This window comes from Pelmatolapia mariae, linkage group LG6, assembly GCF_036321145.2.
Source record: "Pelmatolapia mariae isolate MD_Pm_ZW linkage group LG6, Pm_UMD_F_2, whole genome shotgun sequence".
Lineage (NCBI taxonomy): Eukaryota > Metazoa > Chordata > Actinopteri > Cichliformes > Cichlidae > Pelmatolapia > Pelmatolapia mariae.
The window spans coordinates 1,376,785-1,404,168 of NC_086232.1; the positions used below are offsets into that span (position 1 = coordinate 1,376,785).

Sequence of the window (27,384 nt, forward strand, 5' to 3'; positions counted from 1 at the left end):
GTGTAGTTGGCCTCAGCCAGCAGCACAGGTCCTGGTGTGGTGTCCATCGCCTCAGCCAGAAACACTGGCCCTGGTGTGATGTAGATGGCCTCAGCCAGAGCCACAGGACCTGGTGTGGTGTTCATGACCTCAGCCAGCATCAAAGGCCCGGGGGTGGTGTACATGGCCTCAGCCAGAGCCACAGGCACTGGTGTGGTGTCCATAGCCTCAGCCAGTAGCACAGGCCCTGGTGTGGTGTAGGTGGCCTAAGCTGGCCGCACAGGTCCACAGCCAGCAGCACAAGCCCTGGTGTGGTGTACATGGCCTCAGCTAGAGGCACAGGCCCTGGTGTGGTGTAGATGATCTCAGCCAGAGACACAGGCCCTTGTGTGGTGTAGTTGGCCTCAGCCAGCAGCACAGGCCCTGGGGTGATAAACATGGCCTCATCCAGTAGTACAGCCCTTGGTGTGTTGTAGACGGCCTCATCCAGAGCCACAGGCCGTGTGTGGTGTACATGGCCTCAGCCAGATCCAAAGGCTCTGGGGTGGTGTCCATAGCCTCAGCCAGCAGCACAGGTCCTGGTGTGGTGTCCATGGCCTCAGCCAGTAGCACAGGCCCTGGTGTGGTGTAGGTGGCCTAAGCTGGCTGCACAGGTCCACAGCCAGCAGCACAGGCCCTGGTGTGGTGTACATGGCCTCAGCTAGAGGCACAGGCCCTGGTGTGGTGTAGATGGTCTCAGCCAGAGACACAGGCCCTTGGTGTGTTGTAGATGGCCTCATCAGGAGCCACAGGCCGTGTTGTGGTGTAGGTTGCCTCAGTCAGCACCACAGGCCCTTTGTGGTGTGCATGGTCTCAGCCAGTAGCACAGGCCCTGGTGTGATGTAGACTGCTTCAGCCAGAGCCACAGGCCATGGTGTGGTGTAGGTGGCCTAAGCTGGCTGCACAGGTCCACAGCCAGCACTACAGGCCCTGGTGTGGTGTCCATAGCCTCAGCCAGATGCACTGGCCGTGGTGTGGTGTAGCTGGCCTCAGCCAGAGCCACAGGCCCTGGTGTGGTGTTCATGGCCTCAGCCAGAGCCAAATGCCCTGGTGTGGTGTCCATAGCTTCAGCCAGCAGCACAGGTCTTGGTGTGGTGTCCATGGCCTCAGCCAGTAGCACAGGCCCTGGTGTGATGTAGACGGCCTCAGCCAGAGCCACAGGCCCTGGTGTGGTGTAGGTGGCCTAAGCTGGCTGCACAGGTCCACAGCCAGAAGCACAGGCCCTGGCGTGGTGTAGGTGGCCTAAGCTGGCTGCACAGGTCCACAACCAGAAGCACAGGACCTGGTGTGATGTAGACGGCTTCAGCCAGAGCTACAGGCCCTGGTGTGGTGTAGGTGGCCTAACCTGGCTGCAGAGGTCCACAGCCAGAAGCACAGGCCCTGGTGTGGTGAAGGTGGCCTAAGCTGGCTGCACAGGTCCACAGCCAGAAGCACAGGCCCTGTGTGGTGTAAATGGCCTCAGCCAGAGCCACAGGCCCTGGGGTGGTGTCCAAAGCCTCAGCCAGCAGCACAGGTCCTGGTGTGGTGTCCATGGTCTCAGCCAGAAGCACAGGCCCTGGTGTAATGTAGACGGCGTCAGCGCAGGCCACAGGCCCTGGTGTAATTTAGATGACCTATGTTAGCAGAATAGGCCTCGGTGTGGTGCGGATGGCCTCACCCGGCAGCACAAGACATTGCTGAAAACAGCCAAAAGGAATGTCGTTAATGTGGCCTCATTAATGGACACCAACACCCTCCTTCTCTGGATCAAAATCAGCTCAGTGACATGAAAAGCAAATTCTTACAGCACCTGGTATTCCCAGGCAGTCTCCCATCCAAGTACTAACCAAGCCCAACCTTGCATAGCTTCCGAGATCAGACGAGATCAGGCTTTAGCAAGGCGGTATGGCCGTAAGCTGCTGGCGTCAGCACAAAGCGTCAATTTATGGTATCAAGTAGTGAGGTGGCCAATACTCGCAGTTACGAACACAAGCCTCCAATTTAACTACAGTGTTAATGGTAACTGCATGCTTGCCTAATACCCTAACCAAAGGACTCATTTTAGCCTTTGATCAGCAACACAGGCCCTGGTGTGGTGTAAATGGCCTCAGCCAGAGCCACAGGACCTGGTGTGGTGTAGTTGGCCTCAGCCAGCATCAAAGGCCCGGGGGTGGTGTACATGGCCTCAGCCAGAGCCACAGGCACTGGTGTGGTGTCCATAGCCTCAGCCAACAGCACAGGCCCTGTTGTGGTGTCCATGGCCTCAGCCAGAAGCACTGGCCCTGGTGTGGTGTAGATGGCCTCAGACAGAGCCACATGCCCTGGTGGGGTGTAGTTGGCCTCAGCCAGCAGCACAGGTCCTGGTGTGGTGTCCATGGCCTCAGCCAGCAGCACAGGCCCTGGTGTGGTGTCCATGGCCTCAGCCAGAAGCACTGGCCCTGGTGTGGTGTAGATGGCCTCAGACAGAGCCACAGGCCCTTGTTTGGTGTAGTTGGCCTCAGCCAGCACCACAGGCCCTGGTGTGGTGTCCATAGCCTCAGCCAGCCGCACAGGCCCTGGTGTGATGAACATTGCCTCATCCAGCAGCACAGTCCTTGGTGTGTTGTAGACGACCTCATCCAGAGCCACAGGCCCTGGTGTGGTGTACATGGCCTCAGACAAAGCCACAGGCCCTGAAGAGGTGTCCATGGCCTCAGCCAGTAGCACAGGTCCTGGTGTGGTGTAGACGGCCTCAGACAGAGCCACAGGCCTTGGTGTGGTGTAGGTGGCCTAAGCTGGCTGCACAGGTCCACATCCGGAAGCACAGGCCCTGTTGTGTTGTAGATTGCCTCAGCCAGAGCCACAGACCTTGGTGTGGTGTTCATGGCCTAAGCCAGAGCTACAGGCCCACAGCAAGCAGCACAGGCCCTGGTGTGGTGTCCATAGCTCAGCCAGCAGCACAGCTCCTGTTGTGGTGTAGTTGGCCTCAGCCAGCAGCACAGGTCCTGGTGTGGTGTCCATCGCCTCAGCCAGAAACACTGGCCCTGGTGTGATGTAGATGGCCTCAGCCAGAGCCACAGGACCTGGTGTGGTGTTCATGACCTCAGCCAGCATCAAAGGCCCGGGGGTGGTGTAAATGGCCTCAGCCAGAGCCACAGGCACTGGTGTGGTGTCCCTAGCCTCAGCCAGCAGCACAGGCCTTGGTGTGGTGTCCCTGGCCTCAGCCAGTAGCACAGGCCCTGGTGTGGTGTAGGTGGCCTAAGCTGGCTGCACATGTCCACAGCCAGCAGCACAAGCCCTGGTGTGGTGTACATGGCCTCAGCTAGAGGCACAGGCCCTGGTGTGGTGTAGATGATCTCAGCCAGAGACAAAGGCCCTTGTGTGGTGTAGTTGGCCTCAGCCAGCAGCACAGGCCCTGGGGTGATAAACATGGCCTCATCCAGTAGTACAGCCCTTGGTGTGTTGTAGACGGCCTCATCCAGAGCCACAGGCCGTGTGTGGTATACATGGCCTCAGCCAGATCCAAAGGCTCTGGGGTGGTGTCCATAGCCTCAGCCAGCAGCACAGGTCCTGGTGTGGTGTCCATGGCCTCAGCCAGTAGCACAGGCCCTGGTGTGGTGTAGGTGGCCTAAGCTGGCTGCACAGGTCCACAGCCAGCAGCACAGGCCCTGGTGTGGTGTACATGGCCTCAGCTAGAGGCACAGGCCCTTGGTGTGTTGTAGATGGCCTCATCAGGAGCCACAGGCCCTGTTGTGGTGTAGGTTGCCTCAGTCAGCAGCACAGGCCCTGTGTGGTGTGCATGGCCTCAGCCAGTAGCACAGGCCCTGGTGTGATGTAGACTGCTTCAGCCAGAGCCACAGGCCATGGTGTGGTGTAGGTGGCCTAAGCTGGCTGCACAGGTCCACAGCCAGCAGTACAGGCCCTGGTGTGGTGTCCATGGCCTCAGCCAGATGCACTGGCCGTGGTGTGGTGTAGCTGGCCTCAGCCAGAGCCACAGGCCCTGGTGTGGTGTTCATGGCCTCAGCCAGAGCCAAATGCCCTGGTGTGGTGTCCATAGCTTCAGCCAGCAGCACAGGTCTTGGTGTGGTGTCCATGGCCTCAGCCAGTAGCACAGGCCCTGGTGTGATGTAGACGGCCTCAGCCAGAGCCACAGGCCCTGGTGTGGTGTAGGTGGCCTAAGCTGGCTGCACAGGTCCACAGCCAGAAGCACAGGCCCTGGCGTGGTGTAGGTGGCCTAACCTGGCTGCACAGGTCCACAACCAGAAGCACAGGACCTGGTGTGATGTAGACGGCTTCAGCCAGAGCCACAGGCCCTGGTGTGGTGTAGGTGGCCTAACCTGGCTGCACAGGTCCACAGCCAGAAGCACAGGCCCTGGTGTGGTGTAGGTGGCCTAAGCTGGCTGCACAGGTCCACAGCCAGAAGCACAGGCCCTGGTGTGGTGTCCATGGCCTCAGCCAGAAGCACTGGCCCTGGTGTGGTGTAGATGGCCTCAGACAGAGCCACAGGCCCTTGTTTGGTGTAGTTGGCCTCAGCCAGCACCACAGGCCCTGGTGTGGTGTCCATAGCCTCAGCCAGCCGCACAGGCCGTGGTGTGATGAACATTGCCTCATCCAGCAGCACAGTCCTTGGTGTGTTGTAGACGAACTCATCCAGAGCCACAGGCCCTGGTGTGCTGTACATGGCCTCAGACAAAGCCACAGGCCCTGAAGAGGTGTCCATGGCCTCAGACAAAGCCACAGGCCCTGAAGAGGTGTCCATGGCCTCAGCCAGTAGCACAGGTCCTGGTGTGGTGTAGACGGCCTCAGACAGAGCCACAGGCCTTGGTGTGGTGTAGGTGTCCTAAGCTGGCTGCACAGGTCCACATCCGGAAGCACTGGCCATGTTGTGTTGTAGATTGCCTCAGCCAGAGCCACAGACCTTGGTGTGGTGTTCATGGCCTAAGCCAGAGCTACAGGCCCACAGCAAGCAGCACAGGCCCTGGTGTGGTGTCCATAGCTCAGCCAGCAGCACAGCTCCTGGTGTGGTGTAGTTGGCCTCAGCCAGCAGCACAGGTCCTGGTGTGGTGTCCATCGCCTCAGCCAGAAACACTGGCCCTGGTGTGATGTAGATGGCCTCAGCCAGAGCCACAGGACCTGGTGTGGTGTTCATGACCTCAGCCAGCATCAAAGGCCCGAGGGTGGTGTACATGGCCTCAGCCAGAGCCACAGGCACTGGTGTGGTGTCCATAGCCTCAGCCAGCAGCACAGGCCCTGGTGTGGTGTAGGTGGCCTAAGCTGGCCGCACAGGTCCACAGCCAGCAGCACAAGCCCTGGTGTGGTGTACATGGCCTCAGCTAGAGGCACAGGCCCTGGTGTGGTGTAGATGATCTCAGCCAGAGACACAGGCCCTTGTGTGGTGTAGTTGGCCTCAGCCAGCAGCACAGGCCCTGGGGTGATAAACATGGCCTCATCCAGTAGTACAGCCCTTGGTGTGTTGTAGACGGCCTCATCCAGAGCCACAGGCCGTGTGTGGTGTACATGGCCTCAGCCAGATCCAAAGGCTCTGGGGTGGTGTCCATAGCCTCAGCCAGCAGCACAGGTCCTGGTGTGGTGTCCATGGCCTCAGCCAGTAGCACAGGCCCTGGTGTGGTGTAGGTGGCCTAAGCTGGCTGCACAGGTCCACAGCCAGCAGCACAGGCCCTGGTGTGGTGTACATGGCCTCAGCTAGAGGCACAGGCCCTGGTGTGGTGTAGATGGTCTCAGCCAGAGACACAGGCCCTTGGTGTGTTGTAGATGGCCTCATCAGGAGCCACAGGCCCTGTTGTGGTGTAGGTTGCCTCAGTCAGCACCACAGGCCCTTTGTGGTGTGCATGGTCTCAGCCAGTAGCACAGGCCCTGGTGTGATGTAGACTGCTTCAGCCAGAGCCACAGGCCATGGTGTGGTGTAGGTGGCCTAAGCTGGCTGCACAGGTCCACAGCCAGCACTACAGGCCCTGGTGTGGTGTCCATAGCCTCAGCCAGATGCACTGGCCGTGGTGTGGTGTAGCTGGCCTCAGCCAGAGCCACAGGCCCTGGTGTGGTGTTCATGGCCTCAGCCAGAGCCAAATGCCCTGGTGTGGTGTCCATAGCTTCAGCCAGCAGCACAGGTCTTGGTGTGGTGTCCATGGCCTCAGCCAGTAGCACAGGCCCTGGTGTGATGTAGACGGCCTCAGCCAGAGCCACAGGCCCTGGTGTGGTGTAGGTGGCCTAAGCTGGCTGCACAGGTCCACAGCCAGAAGCACAGGCCCTGGCGTGGTGTAGGTGGCCTAAGCTGGCTGCACAGGTCCACAACCAGAAGCACAGGACCTGGTGTGATGTAGATGGCTTCAGCCAGAGCTACAGGCCCTGGTGTGGTGTAGGTGGCCTAACCTGGCTGCAGAGGTCCACAGCCAGAAGCACAGGCCCTGGTGTGGTGAAGGTGGCCTAAGCTGGCTGCACAGGTCCACAGCCAGAAGCACAGGCCCTGTGTGGTGTAAATGGCCTCAGCCAGAGCCACAGGCCCTGGGGTGGTGTCCAAAGCCTCAGCCAGCAGCACAGGTCCTGGTGTGGTGTCCATGGTCTCAGCCAGAAGCACAGGCCCTGGTGTAATGTAGACGGCGTCAGCGCAGGCCACAGGCCCTGGTGTAATTTAGATGACCTATGTTAGCAGAATAGGCCTCGGTGTGGTGCGGATGGCCTCACCCGGCAGCACAAGACATTGCTGAAAACAGCCAAAAGGAATGTCGTTAATGTGGCCTCATTAATGGACACCAACACCCTCCTTCTCTGGATCAAAATCAGCTCAGTGACATGAAAAGCAAATTCTTACAGCACCTGGTATTCCCAGGCAGTCTCCCATCCAAGTACTAACCAAGCCCAACCTTGCATAGCTTCCGAGATCAGACGAGATCAGGCTTTAGCAAGGCGGTATGGCCGTAAGCTGCTGGCGTCAGCACAAAGCGTCAATTTATGGTATCAAGTAGTGAGGTGGCCAATACTCGCAGTTACGAACACAAGCCTCCAATTTAACTACAGTGTTAATGGTAACTGCATGCTTGCCTAATACCCTAACCAAAGGACTCATTTTAGCCTTTGATCAGCAACACAGGCCCTGGTGTGGTGTAAATGGCCTCAGCCAGAGCCACAGGACCTGGTGTGGTGTAGTTGGCCTCAGCCAGCATCAAAGGCCCGGGGGTGGTGTACATGGCCTCAGCCAGAGCCACAGGCACTGGTGTGGTGTCCATAGCCTCAGCCAACAGCACAGGCCCTGTTGTGGTGTCCATGGCCTCAGCCAGAAGCACTGGCCCTGGTGTGGTGTAGATGGCCTCAGACAGAGCCACATGCCCTGGTGGGGTGTAGTTGGCCTCAGCCAGCAGCACAGGTCCTGGTGTGGTGTCCATGGCCTCAGCCAGCAGCACAGGCCCTGGTGTGGTGTCCATGGCCTCAGCCAGAAGCACTGGCCCTGGTGTGGTGTAGATGGCCTCAGACAGAGCCACAGGCCCTTGTTTGGTGTAGTTGGCCTCGGCCAGCACCACAGGCCCTGGTGTGGTGTCCATAGCCTCAGCCAGCCGCACAGGCCCTGGTGTGATGAACATTGCCTCATCCAGCAGCACAGTCCTTGGTGTGTTGTAGACGAACTCATCCAGAGCCACAGGCCCTGGTGTGGTGTACATGGCCTCAGACAAAGCCACAGGCCCTGAAGAGGTGTCCATGGCCTCAGACAAAGCCACAGGCCCTGAAGAGGTGTCCATGGCCTCAGCCAGTAGCACAGGTCCTGGTGTGGTGTAGACGGCCTCAGACAGAGCCACAGTCCTTGGTGTGGTGTAGGTGTCCTAAGCTGGTTGCACAGGTCCACATCCGGAAGCACAGGCCCTGTTGTGTTGTAGATTGCCTCAGCCAGAGCCACAGACCTTGGTGTGGTGTTCATGGCCTAAGCCAGAGCTACAGGCCCACAGCAAGCAGCACAGGCCCTGGTGTGGTGTCCATACCTCAGCCAGCAGCACAGCTCCTGTTGTGGTGTAGTTGGCCTCAGCCAGCAGCACAGGTCCTGGTGTGGTGTCCATCGCCTCAGCCAGAAACACTGGCCCTGGTGTGATGTAGATGGCCTCAGCCAGAGCCACAGGACCTGGTGTGGTGTTCATGACCTCAGCCAGCATCAAAGGCCCGGGGGTGGTGTACATGGCCTCAGCCAGAGCCACAGGCACTGGTGTGGTGTCCATAGCCTCAGCCAGCAGCACAGGCCTTGGTGTGGTGTCAATGGCCTCAGCCAGTAGCACAGGCCCTGGTGTGGTGTAGGTGGCCTAAGCTGGCTGCACAGGTCCACAGCCAGCAGCACAAGCCCTGGTGTGGTGTACATGGCCTCAGCTAGAGGCACAGGCCCTGGTGTGGTGTAGATGATCTCAGCCAGAGACACAGGCCCTTGTGTGGTGTAGTTGGCCTCAGCCAGCAGCACAGGCCCTGGGGTGATAAACATGGCCTCATCCAGTAGTACAGCCCTTGGTGTGTTGTAGACGGCCTCATCCAGAGCCACAGGCCGTGTGTGGTGTACATGGCCTCAGCCAGATCCAAAGGCTCTGGGGTGGTGTCCATAGCCTCAGCCAGCAGCACAGGTCCTGGTGTGGTGTCCATGGCCTCAGCCAGTAGCACAGGCCCTGGTGTGGTGTAGGTGGCCTAAGCTGGCTGCACAGGTCCACAGCCAGCAGCACAGGCCCTGGTGTGGTGTACATGGCCTCAGCTAGAGGCACAGGCCCTGGTGTGGTGTAGATGGTCTCAGCCAGAGACACAGGCCCTTGGTGTGTTGTAGATGGCCTCATCAGGAGCCACAGGCCCTGTTGTGGTGTAGGTTGCCTCAGTCAGCACCACAGGCCCTGTGTGGTGTGCATGGCCTCAGCCAGTAGCACAGGCCCTGGTGTGATGTAGACTGCTTCAGCCAGAGCCACAGGCCATGGTGTGGTGTAGGTGGCCTAAGCTGGCTGCACAGGTCCACAGCCAGCAGTACAGGCCCTGGTGTGGTGTCCATGGCCTCAGCCAGATGCACTGGCCGTGGTGTGGTGTAGCTGGCCTCAGCCAGAGCCACAGGCCCTGGTGTGGTGTTCATGGCCTCAGCCAGAGCCAAATGCCCTGGTGTGGTGTCCATAGCTTCAGCCAGCAGCACAGGTCTTGGTGTGGTGTCCATGGCCCCAGCCAGTAGCACAGGCCCTGGTGTGATGTAGACGGCCTCAGCCAGAGCCACAGGCCCTGGTGTGGTGTAGGTGGCCTAAGCTGGCTGCACAGGTCCACAGCCAGAAGCACAGGCCCTGGCGTGGTGTAGGTGGCCTAACCTGGCTGCACAGGTCCACAACCAGAAGCACAGGACCTGGTGTGATGTAGACGGCTTCAGCCAGAGCCACAGGCCCTGGTGTGGTGTAGGTGGCCTAACCTGGCTGCACAGGTCCACAGCCAGAAGCACAGGCCCTGGTGTGGTGAAGGTGGCCTAAGCTGGCTGCACAGGTCCACAGCCAGAAGCACAGGCCCTGTGTGGTGTAAATGGCCTCAGCCAGAGCCACAGGCCATGGGGTGGTGTCCAAAGCCTCAGCCAGCAGCACAGGTCCTGGTGTGGTGTCCATGGTCTCAGCCAGAAGCACAGGCCCTGGTGTAATGTAGACGGCGTCAGCGCAGGCCACAGGCCCTGGTGTAATTTAGATGACCTATGTTAGCAGAATAGGCTTCGGTGTGGTGCGGATGGCCTCACCCGGCAGCACAAGACATTGCTGAAAACAGCCAAAAGGAATGTCGTTAATGTGGCCTCATTAATGGACACCAACACCCTCCTTCTCTGGATCAAAACCAGCTCAGTGACATGAAAAGCAAATTCTTACAGCACCTGGTATTCCCAGGCAGTCTCCCATCCAAGTACTAACCAAGCCCAACCTTGCATAGCTTCCGAGATCAGACGAGATCGGGCTTTGGCAAGGCGGTATGGCCGTAAGCTGCTGGCGTCAGCACAAAGCGTCAATTTATGATATCAAGTAGTGAGGTGGCCAATACTCGCAGTTACGAACACAAGCCTCCAATTTAACTACAGTGTTAATGGTAACTGCATGCTTGCCTAATACCCTAACCAAAGGACTCATTTTAGCCTTTGATCAGCAACACAGGCCCTGGTGTGGTGTAAATGGCCTCAGCCAGAGCCACAGGACCTGGTGTGGTGTAGTTGGCCTCAGCCAGCATCAAAGGCCCGGGGGTGGTGTACATGGCCTCAGCCAGAGCCACAGGCACTGGTGTGGTGTCCATAGCCTCAGCCAACAGCACAGGCCCTGTTGTGGTGTCCATGGCCTCAGCCAGAAGCACTGGCCCTGGTGTGGTGTAGATGGCCTCAGACAGAGCCACATGCCCTGGTGGGGTGTAGTTGGCCTCAGCCAGCAGCACAGGTCCTGGTGTGGTGTCCATGGCCTCAGCCAGCAGCACAGGCCCTGGTGTGGTGTCCATGGCCTCAGCCAGAAGCACTGGCCCTGGTGTGGTGTAGATGGCCTCAGACAGAGCCACAGGCCCTTGTTTGGTGTAGTTGGCCTCAGCCAGCACCACAGGCCCTGGTGTGGTGTCCATAGCCTCAGCCAGCCGCACAGGCCCTGGTGTGATGAACATTGCCTCATCCAGCAGCACAGTCCTTGGTGTGTTGTAGACGACCTCATCCAGAGCCACAGGCCCTGGTGTGGTGTACATGGCCTCAGACAAAGCCACAGGCCCTGAAGAGGTGTCCATGGCCTCAGCCAGTAGCACAGGTCCTGGTGTGGTGTAGACGGCCTCAGACAGAGCCACAGGCCTTGGTGTGGTGTAGGTGGCCTAAGCTGGCTGCACAGGTCCACATCCGGAAGCACAGGCCCTGTTGTGTTGTAGATTGCCTCAGCCAGAGCCACAGACCTTGGTGTGGTGTAGATGGCCTCAGACAGAGCCACAGGCCCTTGTTTGGTGTAGTTGGCCTCGGCCAGCACCACAGGCCCTGGTGTGGTGTCCATAGTCTCAGCCAGCCGCACAGGCCCTGGTGTGATGAACATTGCCTCATCCAGCAGCACAGTCCTTGGTGTGTTGTAGACGAACTCATCCAGAGCCACAGGCCCTGGTGTGGTGTACATGGCCTCAGACAAAGCCACAGGCCCTGAAGAGGTGTCCATGGCCTCAGACAAAGCCACAGGCCCTGAAGAGGTGTCCATGGCCTCAGCCAGTAGCACAGGTCCTGGTGTGGTGTAGACGGCCTCAGACAGAGCCACAGTCCTTGGTGTGGTGTAGATGTCCTAAGCTAGCTGCACAGGTCCACATCCGGAAGAACTGGCCCTGTTGTGTTGTAGATTGCCTCAGCCAGAGCCACAGACCTTGGTGTGGTGTTCATGGCCTAAGCCAGAGCTACAGGCCCACAGCAAGCAGCACAGGCCCTGGTGTGGTGTTCATAGCTCAGCCAGCAGCACAGCTCCTGTTGTGGTGTAGTTGGCCTCAGCCAGCAGCACAGGTCCTGGTGTGGTGTCCATGGCCTCAGCCAGCAGCACAGGTCCTGGTGTGGTGTCCATCGCCTCAGCCAGAAACACTGGCCCTGGTGTGATGTAGATGGCCTCAGCCAGAGCCACAGGACCTGGTGTGGTGTTCATGACCTCAGCCAGCATCAAAGGCCCGGGGGTGGTGTACATGGCCTCAGCCAGAGCCACAGGCACTGGTGTGGTGTCCATAGCCTCAGCCAGCAGCACAGGCCTTGGTGTGGTGTCAATGGCCTCAGCCAGTAGCACAGGCCCTGGTGTGGTGTAGGTGGCCTAAGCTGGCTGCACAGGTCCACAGCCAGCAGCACAAGCCCTGGTGTGGTGTACATGGCCTCAGCTAGAGGCACAGGCCCTGGTGTGGTGTAGATGATCTCAGCCAGAGACACAGGCCCTTGTGTGGTGTAGTTGGCCTCAGCCAGCAGCACAGGCCCTGGGGTGATAAACATGGCCTCATCCAGTAGTACAGCCCTTGGTGTGTTGTAGACGGCCTCATCCAGAGCCACAGGCCGTGTGTGGTGTACATGGCCTCAGCCAGATCCAAAGGCTCTGGGGTGGTGTCCATAGCCTCAGCCAGCAGCACAGGTCCTGGTGTGGTGTCCATGGCCTCAGCCAGTAGCACAGGCCCTGGTGTGGTGTAGGTGGCCTAAGCTGGCTGCACAGGTCCACAGCCAGCAGCACAGGCCCTGTTGCGGTGTACATGGCCTCAGCTAGAGGCACAGGCCCTGGTGTGGTGTAGATGGTCTCAGCTAGAGGCACAGGCCCTTGGTGTGTTGTAGATGGCCTCATCAGGAGCCACAGGCCCTGTTGTGGTGTAGGTTGCCTCAGTCAGCACCACAGGCCCTGTGTGGTGTGCATGGCCTCAGCCAGTAGCACAGGACCTGGTGTGATGTAGACTGCTTCAGCCAGAGCCACAGGCCATGGTGTGGTGTAGGTGGCCTAAGCTGGCTGCACAGGTCCACAGCCAGCAGTACAGGCCCTGGTGTGGTGTCCATGGCCTCAGCCAGATGCACTGGCCGTGGTGTGGTGTAGCTGGCCTCAGCCAGAGCCACAGGCCCTGGTGTGGTGTTCATGGCCTCAGCCAGAGCCAAATGCCCTGGTGTGGTGTCCATAGCTTCAGCCAGCAGCACAGGTCTTGGTGTGGTGTCCATGGCCTCAGCCAGTAGCACAGGCCCTGGTGTGATGTAGACGGCCTCAGCCAGAGCCACAGGCCCTGGTGTGGTGTAGGTGGCCTAAGCTGGCTGCACAGGTCCACAACCAGAAGCACAGGCCCTGGCGTGGTGTAGGTGGCCTAACCTGGCTGCACAGGTCCACAACCAGAAGCACAGGACCTGGTGTGATGTAGACGGCCTCAGCCAGAGCCACAGGCCCTGGTGTGGTGTAGGTGGCCTAACCTGGCTGCACAGGTCCACAGCCAGAAGCACAGGCCCTGTGTGGTGTAAATGGCCTCAGCCAGAGCCACAGGCCCTGGGGTGGTGTCCAAAGCCTCAGCCAGCAGCACAGGTCCTGGTGTGGTGTCCATGGTCTCAGCCAGAAGCACAGGCCCTGGTGTAATGTAGACGGCGTCAGCGCAGGCCACAGGCCCTGGTGTAATTTAGATGACCTATGTTAGCAGAATAGGCCTCGGTGTGGTGCGGATGGTCTCACCCGGCAGCACAAGACATTGCTGAAAACAGCCAAAAGGAATGTCGTTAATGTGGCCTCATTAATGGACACCAACACCCTCCTTCTCTGGATCAAAACCAGCTCAGTGACATGAAAAGCAAATGCTTACAGCACCTGGTATTCCCAGGCAGTCTCCCATCCAAGTACTAACCAAGCCCAACCTTGCATAGCTTCCGAGATCAGACGAGATCGGGCTTTGGCAAGGCGGTATGGCCGTAAGCTGCTGGCGTCAGCACAAAGCGTCAATTTATGGTATCAAGTAGTGAGGTGGCCAATACTCGCAGTTACGAACACAAGCCTCCAATTTAACTACAGTGTTAATGGTAACTGCATGCTTGCCTAATACCCTAACCAAAGGACTCATTTTAGCCTTTGATCAGCAACACAGGCCCTGGTGTGGTGTAAATGGCCTCAGCCAGAGCCACAGGACCTGGTGTGGTGTAGTTGGCCTCAGCCAGCATCAAAGGCCCGGGGGTGGTGTACATGGCCTCAGCCAGAGCCACAGGCACTGGTGTGGTGTCCATAGCCTCAGCCAACAGCACAGGCCCTGTTGTGGTGTCCATGGCCTCAGCCAGAAGCACTGGCCCTGGTGTGGTGTAGATGGCCTCAGACAGAGCCACATGCCCTGGTGGGGTGTAGTTGGCCTCAGCCAGCAGCACAGGTCCTGGTGTGGTGTAGTTGGCCTCAGCCAGCATCAAAGGCCCGGGGGTGGTGTACATGGCCTCAGCCAGAGCCACAGGCACTGGTGTGGTGTCCATAGCCTCAGCCAGAAGCACTGGCCCTGGTGTGGTGTAGATGGCCTAAGCTGGCTGCACAGGTCCACAGCCAGCAGCACAGGCCCTGGTGTGGTGTACATGGCCTCAGCTAGAGGCACAGGCCCTGGTGTGGTGTAGATGGTCTCAGCCAGAGACACAGGCCCTTGGTGTGTTGTAGATGGCCTCATCAGGAGCCACAGGCCCTGTTGTGGTGTAGGTTGCCTCAGTCAGCAGCACAGGCCCTGTGTGGTGTCCATAGCCTCAGCCAGCCGCACAGGCCCTGGTGTGATGAACACTGCCTCATCCAGCAGCACAGTCCTTGGTGTGTTGTAGACGACCTCATCCAGAGCCACAGGCCCTGGTGTGGTGTACATGGCCTCAGACAAAGCCACAGGCCCTGAAGAGGTGTCCATGGCCTCAGCCAGTAGCACAGGTCCTGGTGTGGTGTAGACGGCCTCAGACAGAGCCACAGGCCTTGAAGAGGTGTCCATGGCCTCAGCCAGTAGCACAGGTCCTGGTGTGGTGTAGACGGCCTCAGACAGAGCCACAGGCCTTGGTGTGGTGTAGGTGGCCTAAGCTGGCTGCACAGGTCCACATCCGGAAGCTCAGGCCCTGTTGTGTTGTAGATTGCCTCAGCCAGAGCCACAGACCTTGGTGTGGTGTTCATGGCCTAAGCCAGAGCTACAGGCCCACAGCAAGCAGCACAGGCCCTGGTGTGGTGTCCATAGCTCAGCCAGCAGCACAGCTCCTGTTGTGGTGTAGTTGGCCTCAGCCAGCAGCACAGGTCCTGGTGTGGTGTCCATCGCCTCAGCCAGAAACACTGGCCCTGGTGTGATGTAGATGGCCTCAGCCAGAGCCACAGGACCTGGTGTGGTGTTCATGACCTCAGCCAGCATCAAAGGCCCGGGGGTGGTGTACATGGCCTAAGCCAGAGCCACAGGCACTGGTGTGGTGTCCATAGCCTCAGCCAGCAGCACAGGCCTTGGTGTGGTGTCCATGGCCTCAGCCAGTAGCACAGGCCCTGGTGTGGTGTAGGTGGCCTAAGCTGGCTGCACAGGTCCACAGCCAGCAGCACAAGCCCTGGTGTGGTGTACATGGCCTCAGCTAGAGGCACAGGCCCTGGTGTGGTGTAGATGATCTCAGCCAGAGACACAGGCCCTTGTGTGGTGTAGTTGGCCTCAGCCAGCAGCACAGGCCCTGGGGTGATAAACATGGCCTCATCCAGTAGTACAGCCCTTGGTGTGTTGTAGACGGCCTCATCCAGAGCCACAGGCCGTGTGTGGTGTACATGGCCTCAGCCAGATCCAAAGGCTCTGGGGTGGTGTCCATAGCCTCAGCCAGCAGCACAGGTCCTGGTGTGGTGTCCATGGCCTCAGCCAGTAGCACAGGCCCTGGTGTGGTGTAGGTGGCCTAAGCTGGCTGCACAGGTCCACAGCCAGCAGCACAGGCCCTGGTGTGGTGTACATGGCCTCAGCTAGAGGCACAGGCCCTGGTGTGGTGTAGATGGTCTCAGCCAGAGACACAGGCCCTTGGTGTGTTGTAGATGGCCTCATCAGGAGCCACAGGCCCTGTTGTGGTGTAGGTTGCCTCAGTCAGCAGCACAGGCCCTGTGTGGTGTCCATGGCCTCAGCCAGTAGCACAGGCCCTGGTGTGATGTAGACTGCTTCAGCCAGAGCCACAGGCCATGGTGTGGTGTAGGTGGCCTAAGCTGGCTGCACAGGTCCACAGCCAGCAGCACAGGCCCTGGTGTGGTGTCCATGGCCTCAGCCAGATGCACTGGCCGTGGTGTGGTGTAGCTGGCCTCAGCCAGAGCCACAGGCCCTGGTGTGGTGTTCATGGCCTCAGCCAGAGCCAAATGCCCTGGTGTGGTGTCCATAGCTTCAGCCAGCAGCACAGGTCTTGGTGTGGTGTCCATGGCCTCAGCCAGTAGCACAGGCCCTGGTGTGATGTAGATGGCCTCAGCCAGAGCCACAGGCCCTGGTGTGGTGTAGGTGGCCTAAGCTGGCTGCACAGGTCCACAGCCAGAAGCACAGGCCCTGGCGTGGTGTAGGTGGCCTAACCTGGCTGCACAGGTCCACAACCAGAAGCACAGGACCTGGTGTGATGTAGACGGCTTCTGCCAGAGCCACAGGCCCTGGTGTGGTGTAGGTGGCCTAAGCTGGCTGCACAGGTCCACAGCCAGAAGCCACAGGCCCTGTGTGGTGTAAATGGCCTCAGCCAGAGCCACAGGCCCTGGGGTGGTGTCCAAAGCCTCAGCCAGCAGCACAGGTCCTGGTGTGGTGTCCATGGTCTCAGCCAGAAGCACAGGCCCTGGTGTAATGTAGACGGCGTCAGCGCAGGCCACAGGCCCTGGTGTAATTTAGATGACCTATGTTAGCAGAATAGGTCTCGGTGTGGTGCGGATGGCCTCACCCGGCAGCACAAGACATTGCTGAAAACAGCCAAAAGGAATGTCGTTAATGTGGCCTCATTAATTGACACCAACACCCTCCTTCTCTGGATCAAAACCAGCTAAGTGACATGAAAAGCAAATGCTTACAGCACCTGGTATTCCCAGGCAGTCTCCCATCCAAGTACTAACCAAGCCCAACCTTGCATAGCTTCCGAGATCAGACGAGATCGGGCTTTGGCAAGGCGGTATGGCCGTAAGCTGCTGGCGTCAGCACAAAGCGTCAATTTATGGTATCAAGTAGTGAGGTGGCCAATACTCGCAGTTACGAACACAAGCCTCCAATTTAACTACAGTGTTAATGGTAACTGCATGCTTGCCTAATACCCTAACCAAAGGACTCATTTTAGCCTTTGATCAGCAACACAGGCCCTGGTGTGGTGTAAATGGCCTCAGCCAGAGCCACAGGACCTGGTGTGGTGTAGTTGGCCTCAGCCAGCATCAAAGGCCCGGGGGTGGTGTACATGGCCTCAGCCAGAGCCACAGGCACTGGTGTGGTGTCCATAGCCTCAGCCAACAGCACAGGCCCTGTTGTGGTGTCCATGGCCTCAGCCAGAAGCACTGGCCCTGGTGTGGTGTAGATGGCCTCAGACAGAGCCACATGCCCTGGTGGGGTGTAGTTGGCCTCAGCCAGCAGCACAGGTCCTGGTGTGGTGTCCATGGCCTCAGCCAGCAGCACAGGCCCTGGTGTGGTGTCCATGGCCTCAGCCAGAAGCACTGGCCCTGGTGTGGTGTAGCTGGCCTCAGACAGAGCCACAGGCCCTGGTGTGGTGTTCATGGCCTCAGCCAGAGCCAAATGCCCTGGTGTGGTGTCCATAGCTTCAGCCAGCAGCACAGGTCTTCGTGTGGTGTCCATGGCCTCAGCCAGTAGCACAGGCCCTGGTTTGATGTAGACGGCCTCAGCCAGAGCCACAGGCCCTGGTGTGGTGTAGGTGGCCTAAGCTGGCTGCACAGGTCCACAACCAGAAGCACAGGCCCTGGCGTGGTGTAGGTGGCCTAACCTGGCTGCACAGGTCCACAACCAGAAGCACAGGACCTGGTGTGATGTAGACGGCTTCAGCCAGAGCCACAGGCCCTGGTGTGGTGTAGGTGGCCTAACCTGGCTGCACAGGTCCACAGCCAGAAGCACAGGCCCTGGTGTGGTGTAGGTGGCCTAAGCTGGCTGCACAGGTCCACAGCAAGAAGCACAGGCCCTGGTGTGGTGTCCATGGCCTCAGCCAGAAGCACTGGCCCTGGTGTGGTGTAAATGGCCTCAGCCAGAGCCACAGGCCATGGGGTGGTGTCCATGGCCTCAGCCAGATGCACTGGCCGTGGTGTGGTGTAGCTGGCCTCAGCCAGAGCCACAGGCCCTGGTGTGGTGTTCATGGCCTCAGCCAGAGCCAAATGCCCTGGTGTGGTGTCCATAGCTTCAGCCAGCAGCACAGGTCTTGGTGTGGTGTCCATGGCCTCAGCCAGTAGCACAGGCCCTGGTGTGATGTAGACGGCCTCAGCCAGAGCCACAGGCCCTGGTGTGGTGTAGGTGGCCTAAGCTGGCTGCACAGGTCCACAACCAGAAGCACAGGCCCTGGCGTGGTGTAGGTGGCCTAACCTGGCTGCACAGGTCCACAACCAGAAGCACAGGACCTGGTGTGATGTAGACGGCTTCAGCCAGAGCCACAGGCCCTGGTGTGGTGTAGGTGGCCTAAGCTGGCTGCACAGGTCCACAGCCAGAAGCACAGGCCCTGTGTGGTGTAAATGGCCTCAGCCAGAGCCACAGGCCCTGGGGTGGTGTCCAAAGCCTCAGCCAGCAGCACAGGTCCTGGTGTGGTGTCCATGGTCTCAGCCAGAAGCACAGGCCCTGGTGTAATGTAGACGGCGTCAGCGCAGGCCACAGGCCCTGGTGTAATTTAGATGACCTATGTTAGCAGAATAGGCTTCGGTGTGGTGCGGATGGCCTCACCCGGCAGCACAAGACATTGCTGAAAACAGCCAAAAGGAATGTCGTTAATGTGGCCTCATTAATGGACACCAACACCCTCCTTCTCTGGATCAAAATCAGCTCAGTGACATGAAAAGCAAATTCTTACAGCACCTGGTATTCCCAGGCAGTCTCCCATCCAAGTACTAACCAAGCCCAACCTTGCATAGCTTCCGAGATCAGACGAGATCAGGCTTTGGCAAGGCGGTATGGCCGTAAGCTGCTGGCGTCAGCACAAAGCGTCAATTTATGGTATCAAGTAGTGAGGTGGCCAATACTCGCAGTTACGAACACAAGCCTCCAATTTAACTACAGTGTTAATGGTAACTGCATGCTTGCCTAATACCCTAACCAAAGGACTCATTTTAGCCTTTGATCAGCAACACAGGCCCTGGTGTGGTGTAAATGGCCTCAGCCAGAGCCACAGGACCTGGTGTGGTGTAGTTGGCCTCAGCCAGCATCAAAGGCCCGGGGGTGGTGTACATGGCCTCAGCCAGAGCCACAGGCACTGGTGTGGTGTCCATAGCCTCAGCCAACAGCACAGGCCCTGTTGTGGTGTCCATGGCCTCAGCCAGAAGCACTGGCCCTGGTGTGGTGTAGATGGCCTCAGACAGAGCCACATGCCCTGGTGGGGTGTAGTTGGCCTCAGCCAGCAGCACAGGTCCTGGTGTGGTGTCCATGGCCTCAGCCAGCAGCACAGGCCCTGGTGTGGTGTCCATGGCCTCAGCCAGAAGCACTGGCCCTGGTGTGGTGTAGATGGCCTCAGACAGAGCCACAGGCCCTTGTTTGGTGTAGTTGGCCTCAGCCAGCACCACAGGCCCTGGTGTGGTGTCCATAGCCTCAGCCAGCCGCACAGGCCCTGGTGTGATGAACATTGCCTCATCCAGCAGCACAGTCCTTGGTGTGTTGTAGACGACCTCATCCAGAGCCACAGGCCCTGGTGTGGTGTACATGGCCTCAGACAAAGCCACAGGCCCTGAAGAGGTGTCCATGGCCTCAGCCAGTAGCACAGGTCCTGGTGTGGTGTAGACGGCCTCAGACAGAGCCACAGGCCTTGAAGAGGTGTCCATGGCCTCAGCCAGTAGCACAGGTCCTGGTGTGGTGTAGACGGCCTCAGACAGAGCCACAGGCCTTGGTGTGGTGTAGGTGGCCTAAGCTGGCTGCACAGGTCCACATCCGGAAGCTCAGGCCCTGTTGTGTTGTAGATTGCCTCAGCCAGAGCCACAGACCTTGGTGTGGTGTTCATGGCCTAAGCCAGAGCTACAGGCCCACAGCAAGCAGCACAGGCCCTGGTGTGGTGTCCATAGCTCAGCCAGCAGCACAGCTCCTGTTGTGGTGTAGTTGGCCTCAGCCAGCAGCACAGGTCCTGGTGTGGTGTCCATCGCCTCAGCCAGAAACACTGGCCCTGGTGTGATGTAGATGGCCTCAGCCAGAGCCACAGGACCTGGTGTGGTGTTCATGACCTCAGCCAGCATCAAAGGCCCGGGGGTGGTGTACATGGCCTAAGCCAGAGCCACAGGCACTGGTGTGGTATCCATAGCCTCAGCCAGCAGCACAGGCCTTGGTGTGGTGTCCATGGCCTCAGCCAGTAGCACAGGCCCTGGTGTGGTGTAGGTGGCCTAAGCTGGCTGCACAGGTCCACAGCCAGCAGCACAAGCCCTGGTGTGGTGTACATGGCCTCAGCTAGAGGCACAGGCCCTGGTGTGGTGTAGATGATCTCAGCCAGAGACACAGGCCCTTGTGTGGTGTAGTTGGCCTCAGCCAGCAGCACAGGCCCTGGGGTGATAAACATGGCCTCATCCAGTAGTACAGCCCTTGGTGTGTTGTAGACGGCCTCATCCAGAGCCACAGGCCGTGTGTGGTGTACATGGCCTCAGCCAGATCCAAAGGCTCTGGGGTGGTGTCCATAGCCTCAGCCAGCAGCACAGGTCCTGGTGTGGTGTCCATGGCCTCAGCCAGTAGCACAGGCCCTGGTGTGGTGTAGGTGGCCTAAGCTGGCTGCACAGGTCCACAGCCAGCAGCACAGGCCCTGGTGTGGTGTACATGGCCTCAGCTAGAGGCACAGGCCCTGGTGTGGTGTAGATGGTCTCAGCCAGAGACACAGGCCCTTGGTGTGTTGTAGATGGCCTCATCAGGAGCCACAGGCCCTGTTGTGGTGTAGGTTGCCTCAGTCAGCAGCACAGGCCCTGTGTGGTGTCCATGGCCTCAGCCAGTAGCACAGGCCCTGGTGTGATGTAGACTGCTTCAGCCAGAGCCACAGGCCATGGTGTGGTGTAGGTGGCCTAAGCTGGCTGCACAGGTCCACAGCCAGCAGCACAGGCCCTGGTGTGGTGTCCATGGCCTCAGCCAGATGCACTGGCCGTGGTGTGGTGTAGCTGGCCTCAGCCAGAGCCACAGGCCCTGGTGTGGTGTTCATGGCCTCAGCCAGAGCCAAATGCCCTGGTGTGGTGTCCATAGCTTCAGCCAGCAGCACAGGTCTTGGTGTGGTGTCCATGGCCTCAGCCAGTAGCACAGGCCCTGGTGTGATGTAGATGGCCTCAGCCAGAGCCACAGGCCCTGGTGTGGTGTAGGTGGCCTAAGCTGGCTGCACAGGTCCACAGCCAGAAGCACAGGCCCTGGCGTGGTGTAGGTGGCCTAACCTGGCTGCACAGGTCCACAACCAGAAGCACAGGACCTGGTGTGATGTAGACGGCTTCTGCCAGAGCCACAGGCCCTGGTGTGGTGTAGGTGGCCTAAGCTGGCTGCACAGGTCCACAGCCAGAAGCCACAGGCCCTGTGTGGTGTAAATGGCCTCAGCCAGAGCCACAGGCCCTGGGGTGGTGTCCAAAGCCTCAGCCAGCAGCACAGGTCCTGGTGTGGTGTCCATGGTCTCAGCCAGAAGCACAGGCCCTGGTGTAATGTAGACGGCGTCAGCGCAGGCCACAGGCCCTGGTGTAATTTAGATGACCTATGTTAGCAGAATAGGTCTCGGTGTGGTGCGGATGGCCTCACCCGGCAGCACAAGACATTGCTGAAAACAGCCAAAAGGAATGTCGTTAATGTGGCCTCATTAATTGACACCAACACCCTCCTTCTCTGGATCAAAACCAGCTAAGTGACATGAAAAGCAAATGCTTACAGCACCTGGTATTCCCAGGCAGTCTCCCATCCAAGTACTAACCAAGCCCAACCTTGCATAGCTTCCGAGATCAGACGAGATCGGGCTTTGGCAAGGCGGTATGGCCGTAAGCTGCTGGCGTCAGCACAAAGCGTCAATTTATGGTATCAAGTAGTGAGGTGGCCAATACTCGCAGTTACGAACACAAGCCTCCAATTTAACTACAGTGTTAATGGTAACTGCATGCTTGCCTAATACCCTAACCAAAGGACTCATTTTAGCCTTTGATCAGCAACACAGGCCCTGGTGTGGTGTAAATGGCCTCAGCCAGAGCCACAGGACCTGGTGTGGTGTAGTTGGCCTCAGCCAGCATCAAAGGCCCGGGGGTGGTGTACATGGCCTCAGCCAGAGCCACAGGCACTGGTGTGGTGTCCATAGCCTCAGCCAACAGCACAGGCCCTGTTGTGGTGTCCATGGCCTCAGCCAGAAGCACTGGCCCTGGTGTGGTGTAGATGGCCTCAGACAGAGCCACATGCCCTGGTGGGGTGTAGTTGGCCTCAGCCAGCAGCACAGGTCCTGGTGTGGTGTCCATGGCCTCAGCCAGCAGCACAGGCCCTGGTGTGGTGTCCATGGCCTCAGCCAGAAGCACTGGCCCTGGTGTGGTGTAGCTGGCCTCAGACAGAGCCACAGGCCCTGGTGTGGTGTTCATGGCCTCAGCCAGAGCCAAATGCCCTGGTGTGGTGTCCATAGCTTCAGCCAGCAGCACAGGTCTTCGTGTGGTGTCCATGGCCTCAGCCAGTAGCACAGGCCCTGGTTTGATGTAGACGGCCTCAGCCAGAGCCACAGGCCCTGGTGTGGTGTAGGTGGCCTAAGCTGGCTGCACAGGTCCACAACCAGAAGCACAGGCCCTGGCGTGGTGTAGGTGGCCTAACCTGGCTGCACAGGTCCACAACCAGAAGCACAGGACCTGGTGTGATGTAGACGGCTTCAGCCAGAGCCACAGGCCCTGGTGTGGTGTAGGTGGCCTAACCTGGCTGCACAGGTCCACAGCCAGAAGCACAGGCCCTGGTGTGGTGTAGGTGGCCTAAGCTGGCTGCACAGGTCCACAGCAAGAAGCACAGGCCCTGGTGTGGTGTCCATGGCCTCAGCCAGAAGCACTGGCCCTGGTGTGGTGTAGATGGCCTCAGACAGAGCCACAGGCCCTTGTTTGGTGTAGTTGGCCTCAGCCAGCACCACAGGCCCTGGTGTGGTGTAGATAGCCTCAGCCAGCCGCACAGGCCCTGGTGTGATGAACATTGCCTAATCCAGCAGCACAGTCCTTGGTGTGTTGTAGACGAACTCATCCAGAGCCACAGGCCCTGGTGTGCTGTACATGGCCTCAGACAAAGCCACAGGCCCTGAAGAGGTGTCCATGGCCTCAGACAAAGCCACAGGCCCTGAAGAGGTGTCCATGGCCTCAGCCAGTAGCACAGGTCCTGGTGTGGTGTAGACGGCCTCAGACAGAGCCACAGGCCTTGGTGTGGTGTAGGTGTCCTAAGCTGGCTGCACAGGTCCACATCCGGAAGCACTGGCCATGTTGTGTTGTAGATTGCCTCAGCCAGAGCCACAGACTTTGGTGTGGTGTTCATGGCCTAATCCAGAGCTACAGGCCCACAGCAAGCAGCACAGGCCCTGGTGTGGTGTCCATAGCTCAGCCAGCAGCACAGCTCCTGGTGTGGTGTAGTTGGCCTCAGCCAGCAGCACAGGTCCTGGTGTGGTGTCCATCGCCTCAGCCAGAAACACTGGCCCTGGTGTGATGTAGATGGCCTCAGCCAGAGCCACAGGACCTGGTGTGGTGTTCATGACCTCAGCCAGCATCAAAGGCTCGGGGGTGGTGTACATGGCCTCAGCCAGAGCCACAGGCACTGGTGTGGTGTCCATAGCCTCAGCCAGTAGCACAGGCCCTGGTGTGGTGTAGGTGGCCTAAGCTGGCCGCACAGGTCCACAGCCAGCAGCACAAGCCCTGGTGTGGTGTACATGGCCTCAGCTAGAGGCACAGGCCCTGGTGTGGTGTAGATGATCTCAGCCAGAGACACAGGCCCTTGTGTGGTGTAGTTGGCCTCAGCCAGCAGCACAGGCCCTGGGGTGATAAACATGGCCTCATCCAGTAGTACAGCCCTTGGTGTGTTGTAGACGGCCTCATCCAGAGCCACAGGCCGTGTGTGGTGTACATGGCCTCAGCCAGATCCAAAGGCTCTGGGGTGGTGTCCATAGCCTCAGCCAGCAGCACAGGTCCTGGTGTGGTGTCCATGGCCTCAGCCAGTAGCACAGGCCCTGGTGTGGTGTAGGTGGCCTAAGCTGGCTGCACAGGTCCACAGCCAGCAGCACAGGCCCTGGTGTGGTGTACATGGCCTCAGCTAGAGGCACAGGCCCTGGTGTGGTGTAGATGGTCTCAGCCAGAGACACAGGCCCTTGGTGTGTTGTAGATGGCCTCATCAGGAGCCACAGGCCCTGTTGTGGTGTAGGTTGCCTCAGTCAGCACCACAGGCCCTGTGTGGTGTGCATGGCCTCAGCCAGTAGCACAGGCCCTGGTGTGATGTAGACTGCTTCAGCCAGAGCCACAGGCCATGGTGTGGTGTAGGTGGCCTAAGCTGGCTGCACAGGTCCACAGCCAGCAGTACAGGCCCTGGTGTGGTGTCCATGGCCTCAACCAGATGCACTGGCCGTGGTGTGGTGTAGCTGGCCTCAGCCAGAGCCACAGGCCCTGGTGTGGTGTTCATGGCCTCAGCCAGAGCCAAATGCCCTGGTGTGGTGTCCATAGCTTCAGCCAGCAGCACAGGTCTTGGTGTGGTGTCCATGGCCTCAGCCAGTAGCACAGGCCCTGGTGTGATGTAGACGGCCTCAGCCAGAGCCACAGGACCCTGGTGTGGTGTAGGTGGCCTAAGCTGGCTGCACAGGTCCACAGCCAGAAGCACAGGCCCTGGCGTGGTGTAGGTGGCCTAACCTGGCTGCACAGGTCCACAACCAGAAGCACAGGACCTGGTGTGATGTAGACGGCTTCAGCCAGAGCCACAGGCCCTGGTGTGGTGTAGGTGGCCTAACCTGGCTGCACAGGTCCACAGCCAGAAGCACAGGCCCTGGTGTGGTGAAGGTGGCCTAAGCTGGCTGCACAGGTCCACAGCCAGAAGCACAGGCCCTGTGTGGTGTAAATGGCCTCAGCCAGAGCCACAGGCCATGGGGTGGTGTCCAAAGCCTCAGCCAGCAGCACAGGTCCTGGTGTGGTGTAAATGGCCTCAGCCAGAGCCACAGGCCATGGGGTGGTGTCCATGGCCTCAGCCAGATGCACTGGCCGTGGTGTGGTGTAGCTGGCCTCAGCCAGAGCCACAGGCCCTGGTGTGGTGTTCATGGCCTCAGCCAGAGCCAAATGCCCTGGTGTGGTGTCCATAGCTTCAGCCAGCAGCACAGGTCTTGGTGTGGTGTCCATGGCCTCAGCCAGTAGCACAGGCCCTGGTGTGATGTAGACGGCCTCAGCCAGAGCCACAGGCCCTGGTGTGGTGTAGGTGGCCTAAGCTGGCTGCACAGGTCCACAACCAGAAGCACAGGCCCTGGCGTGGTGTAGGTGGCCTAACCTGGCTGCACAGGTCCACAACCAGAAGCACAGGACCTGGTGTGATGTAGACGGCTTCAGCCAGAGCCACAGGCCCTGGTGTGGTGTAGGTGGCCTAAGCTGGCTGCACAGGTCCACAGCCAGAAGCACAGGCCCTGTGTGGTGTAAATGGCCTCAGCCAGAGCCACAGGCCCTGGGGTGGTGTCCAAAGCCTCAGCCAGCAGCACAGGTCCTGGTGTGGTGTCCATGGTCTCAGCCAGAAGCACAGGCCCTGGTGTAATGTAGACGGCGTCAGCGCAGGCCACAGGCCCTGGTGTAATTTAGATGACCTATGTTAGCAGAATAGGCTTCGGTGTGGTGCGGATGGCCTCACCCGGCAGCACAAGACATTGCTGAAAACAGCCAAAAGGAATGTCGTTAATGTGGCCTCATTAATGGACACCAACACCCTCCTTCTCTGGATCAAAATCAGCTCAGTGACATGAAAAGCAAATTCTTACAGCACCTGGTATTCCCAGGCAGTCTCCCATCCAAGTACTAACCAAGCCCAACCTTGCATAGCTTCCGAGATCAGACGAGATCAGGCTTTGGCAAGGCGGTATGGCCGTAAGCTGCTGGCGTCAGCACAAAGCGTCAATTTATGGTATCAAGTAGTGAGGTGGCCAATACTCGCAGTTACGAACACAAGCCTCCAATTTAACTACAGTGTTAATGGTAACTGCATGCTTGCCTAATACCCTAACCAAAGGACTCATTTTAGCCTTTGATCAGCAACACAGGCCCTGGTGTGGTGTAAATGGCCTCAGCCAGAGCCACAGGACCTGGTGTGGTGTAGTTGGCCTCAGCCAGCATCAAAGGCCCGGGGGTGGTGTACATGGCCTCAGCCAGAGCCACAGGCACTGGTGTGGTGTCCATAGCCTCAGCCAACAGCACAGGCCCTGTTGTGGTGTCCATGGCCTCAGCCAGAAGCACTGGCCCTGGTGTGGTGTAGATGGCCTCAGACAGAGCCACATGCCCTGGTGGGGTGTAGTTGGCCTCAGCCAGCAGCACAGGTCCTGGTGTGGTGTCCATGGCCTCAGCCAGCAGCACAGGCCCTGGTGTGGTGTCCATGGCCTCAGCCAGAAGCACTGGCCCTGGTGTGGTGTAGATGGCCTCAGACAGAGCCACAGGCCCTTGTTTGGTGTAGTTGGCCTCAGCCAGCACCACAGGCCCTGGTGTGGTGTCCATAGCCTCAGCCAGCCGCACAGGCCCTGGTGTGATGAACATTGCCTCATCCAGCAGCACAGTCCTTGGTGTGTTGTAGACGACCTCATCCAGAGCCACAGGCCCTGGTGTGGTGTACATGGCCTCAGACAAAGCCACAGGCCCTGAAGAGGTGTCCATGGCCTCAGCCAGTAGCACAGGTCCTGGTGTGGTGTAGACGGCCTCAGACAGAGCCACAGGCCTTGGTGTGGTGTAGGTGGCCTAAGCTGGCTGCACAGGTCCACATCCGGAAGCACAGGCCCTGTTGTGTTGTAGATTGCCTCAGCCAGAGCCACAGACCTTGGTGTGGTGTTCATGGCCTAAGCCAGAGCTACAGGCCCACAGCAAGCAGCACAGGACCTGGTGTGGTGTCCATAGCTCAGCCAGCAGCACAGCTCCTGTTGTGGTGTAGTTGGCCTCAGCCAGCAGCACAGGTCCTGGTGTGGTGTCCATCGCCTCAGCCAGAAACACTGGCCCTGGTGTGATGTAGATGGCCTCAGCCAGAGCCACAGGACCTGGTGTGGTGTTCATGACCTCAGCCAGCATCAAAGGCCCGGGGGTGGTGTAAATGGCCTCAGCCAGAGCCACAGGCACTGGTGTGGTGTCCCTAGCCTCAGCCAGCAGCACAGGCCTTGGTGTGGTGTCCCTGGACTCAGCCAGTAGCACAAGCCCTGGTGTGGTGTAGGTGGCCTAAGCTGGCTGCACATGTCCACAGCCAGCAGCACAAGCCCTGGTGTGGTGTACATGGCCTCAGCTAGAGGCACAGGCCCTGGTGTGGTGTAGATGATCTCAGCCAGAGACAAAGGCCCTTGTGTGGTGTAGTTGGCCTCAGCCAGCAGCACAGGCCCTGGGGTGATAAACATGGCCTCATCCAGTAGTACAGCCCTTGGTGTGTTGTAGACGGCCTCATCCAGAGCCACAGGCCGTGTGTGGTGTAAATGGCCTCAGCCAGAGCCACAGGCCATGGGGTGGTGTCCAAAGCCTCAGCCAGCAGCACAGGTCCTGGTGTGGTGTCCATGGTCTCAGCCAGAAGCACAGGCCCTGGTGTAATGTAGACGGCGTCAGCGCAGGCCACAGGCCCTGGTGTAATTTAGATGACCTATGTTAGCAGAATAGGCCTCGGTGTGGTGCGGATGGCCTCACCCGGCAGCACAAGACA

At 59.1% G+C, this 27,384-nt stretch overlaps 3 non-coding genes and 5 pseudogenes across 3 annotated transcripts; all 8 read right to left on the reverse strand.

Annotated features, from left to right (window-relative positions):
* Nucleotides 1-1,795: 1,795 nt before the first annotated feature.
* Nucleotides 1,796-1,914, reverse strand: LOC134629932 (5S ribosomal RNA; annotated as a pseudogene).
* Nucleotides 1,915-6,795: 4,881 nt separating this feature from the next.
* LOC134629933 (5S ribosomal RNA) lies at nucleotides 6,796-6,914 on the reverse strand (annotated as a pseudogene).
* A 2,909-nt stretch (nucleotides 6,915-9,823) lies between these two features.
* LOC134629890 (5S ribosomal RNA) lies at nucleotides 9,824-9,942 on the reverse strand (annotated as a pseudogene).
* Nucleotides 9,943-13,241: 3,299 nt separating this feature from the next.
* LOC134630033 (5S ribosomal RNA) lies at nucleotides 13,242-13,360 on the reverse strand. The gene has a single exon (XR_010094123.1). It is a non-coding gene; the product is annotated as a 5S ribosomal RNA (ribosomal RNA).
* A 3,066-nt stretch (nucleotides 13,361-16,426) lies between these two features.
* Nucleotides 16,427-16,545, reverse strand: LOC134630045 (5S ribosomal RNA). Its single transcript, XR_010094124.1, has one exon. It is a non-coding gene; the product is annotated as a 5S ribosomal RNA (ribosomal RNA).
* A 1,857-nt stretch (nucleotides 16,546-18,402) lies between these two features.
* On the reverse strand, nucleotides 18,403-18,521 carry LOC134629990 (5S ribosomal RNA; annotated as a pseudogene).
* Nucleotides 18,522-21,411: 2,890 nt separating this feature from the next.
* On the reverse strand, nucleotides 21,412-21,530 carry LOC134630055 (5S ribosomal RNA). The gene has a single exon (XR_010094130.1). It is a non-coding gene; the product is annotated as a 5S ribosomal RNA (ribosomal RNA).
* A 3,946-nt stretch (nucleotides 21,531-25,476) lies between these two features.
* LOC134629991 (5S ribosomal RNA) lies at nucleotides 25,477-25,595 on the reverse strand (annotated as a pseudogene).
* Nucleotides 25,596-27,384: the final 1,789 nt, after the last annotated feature.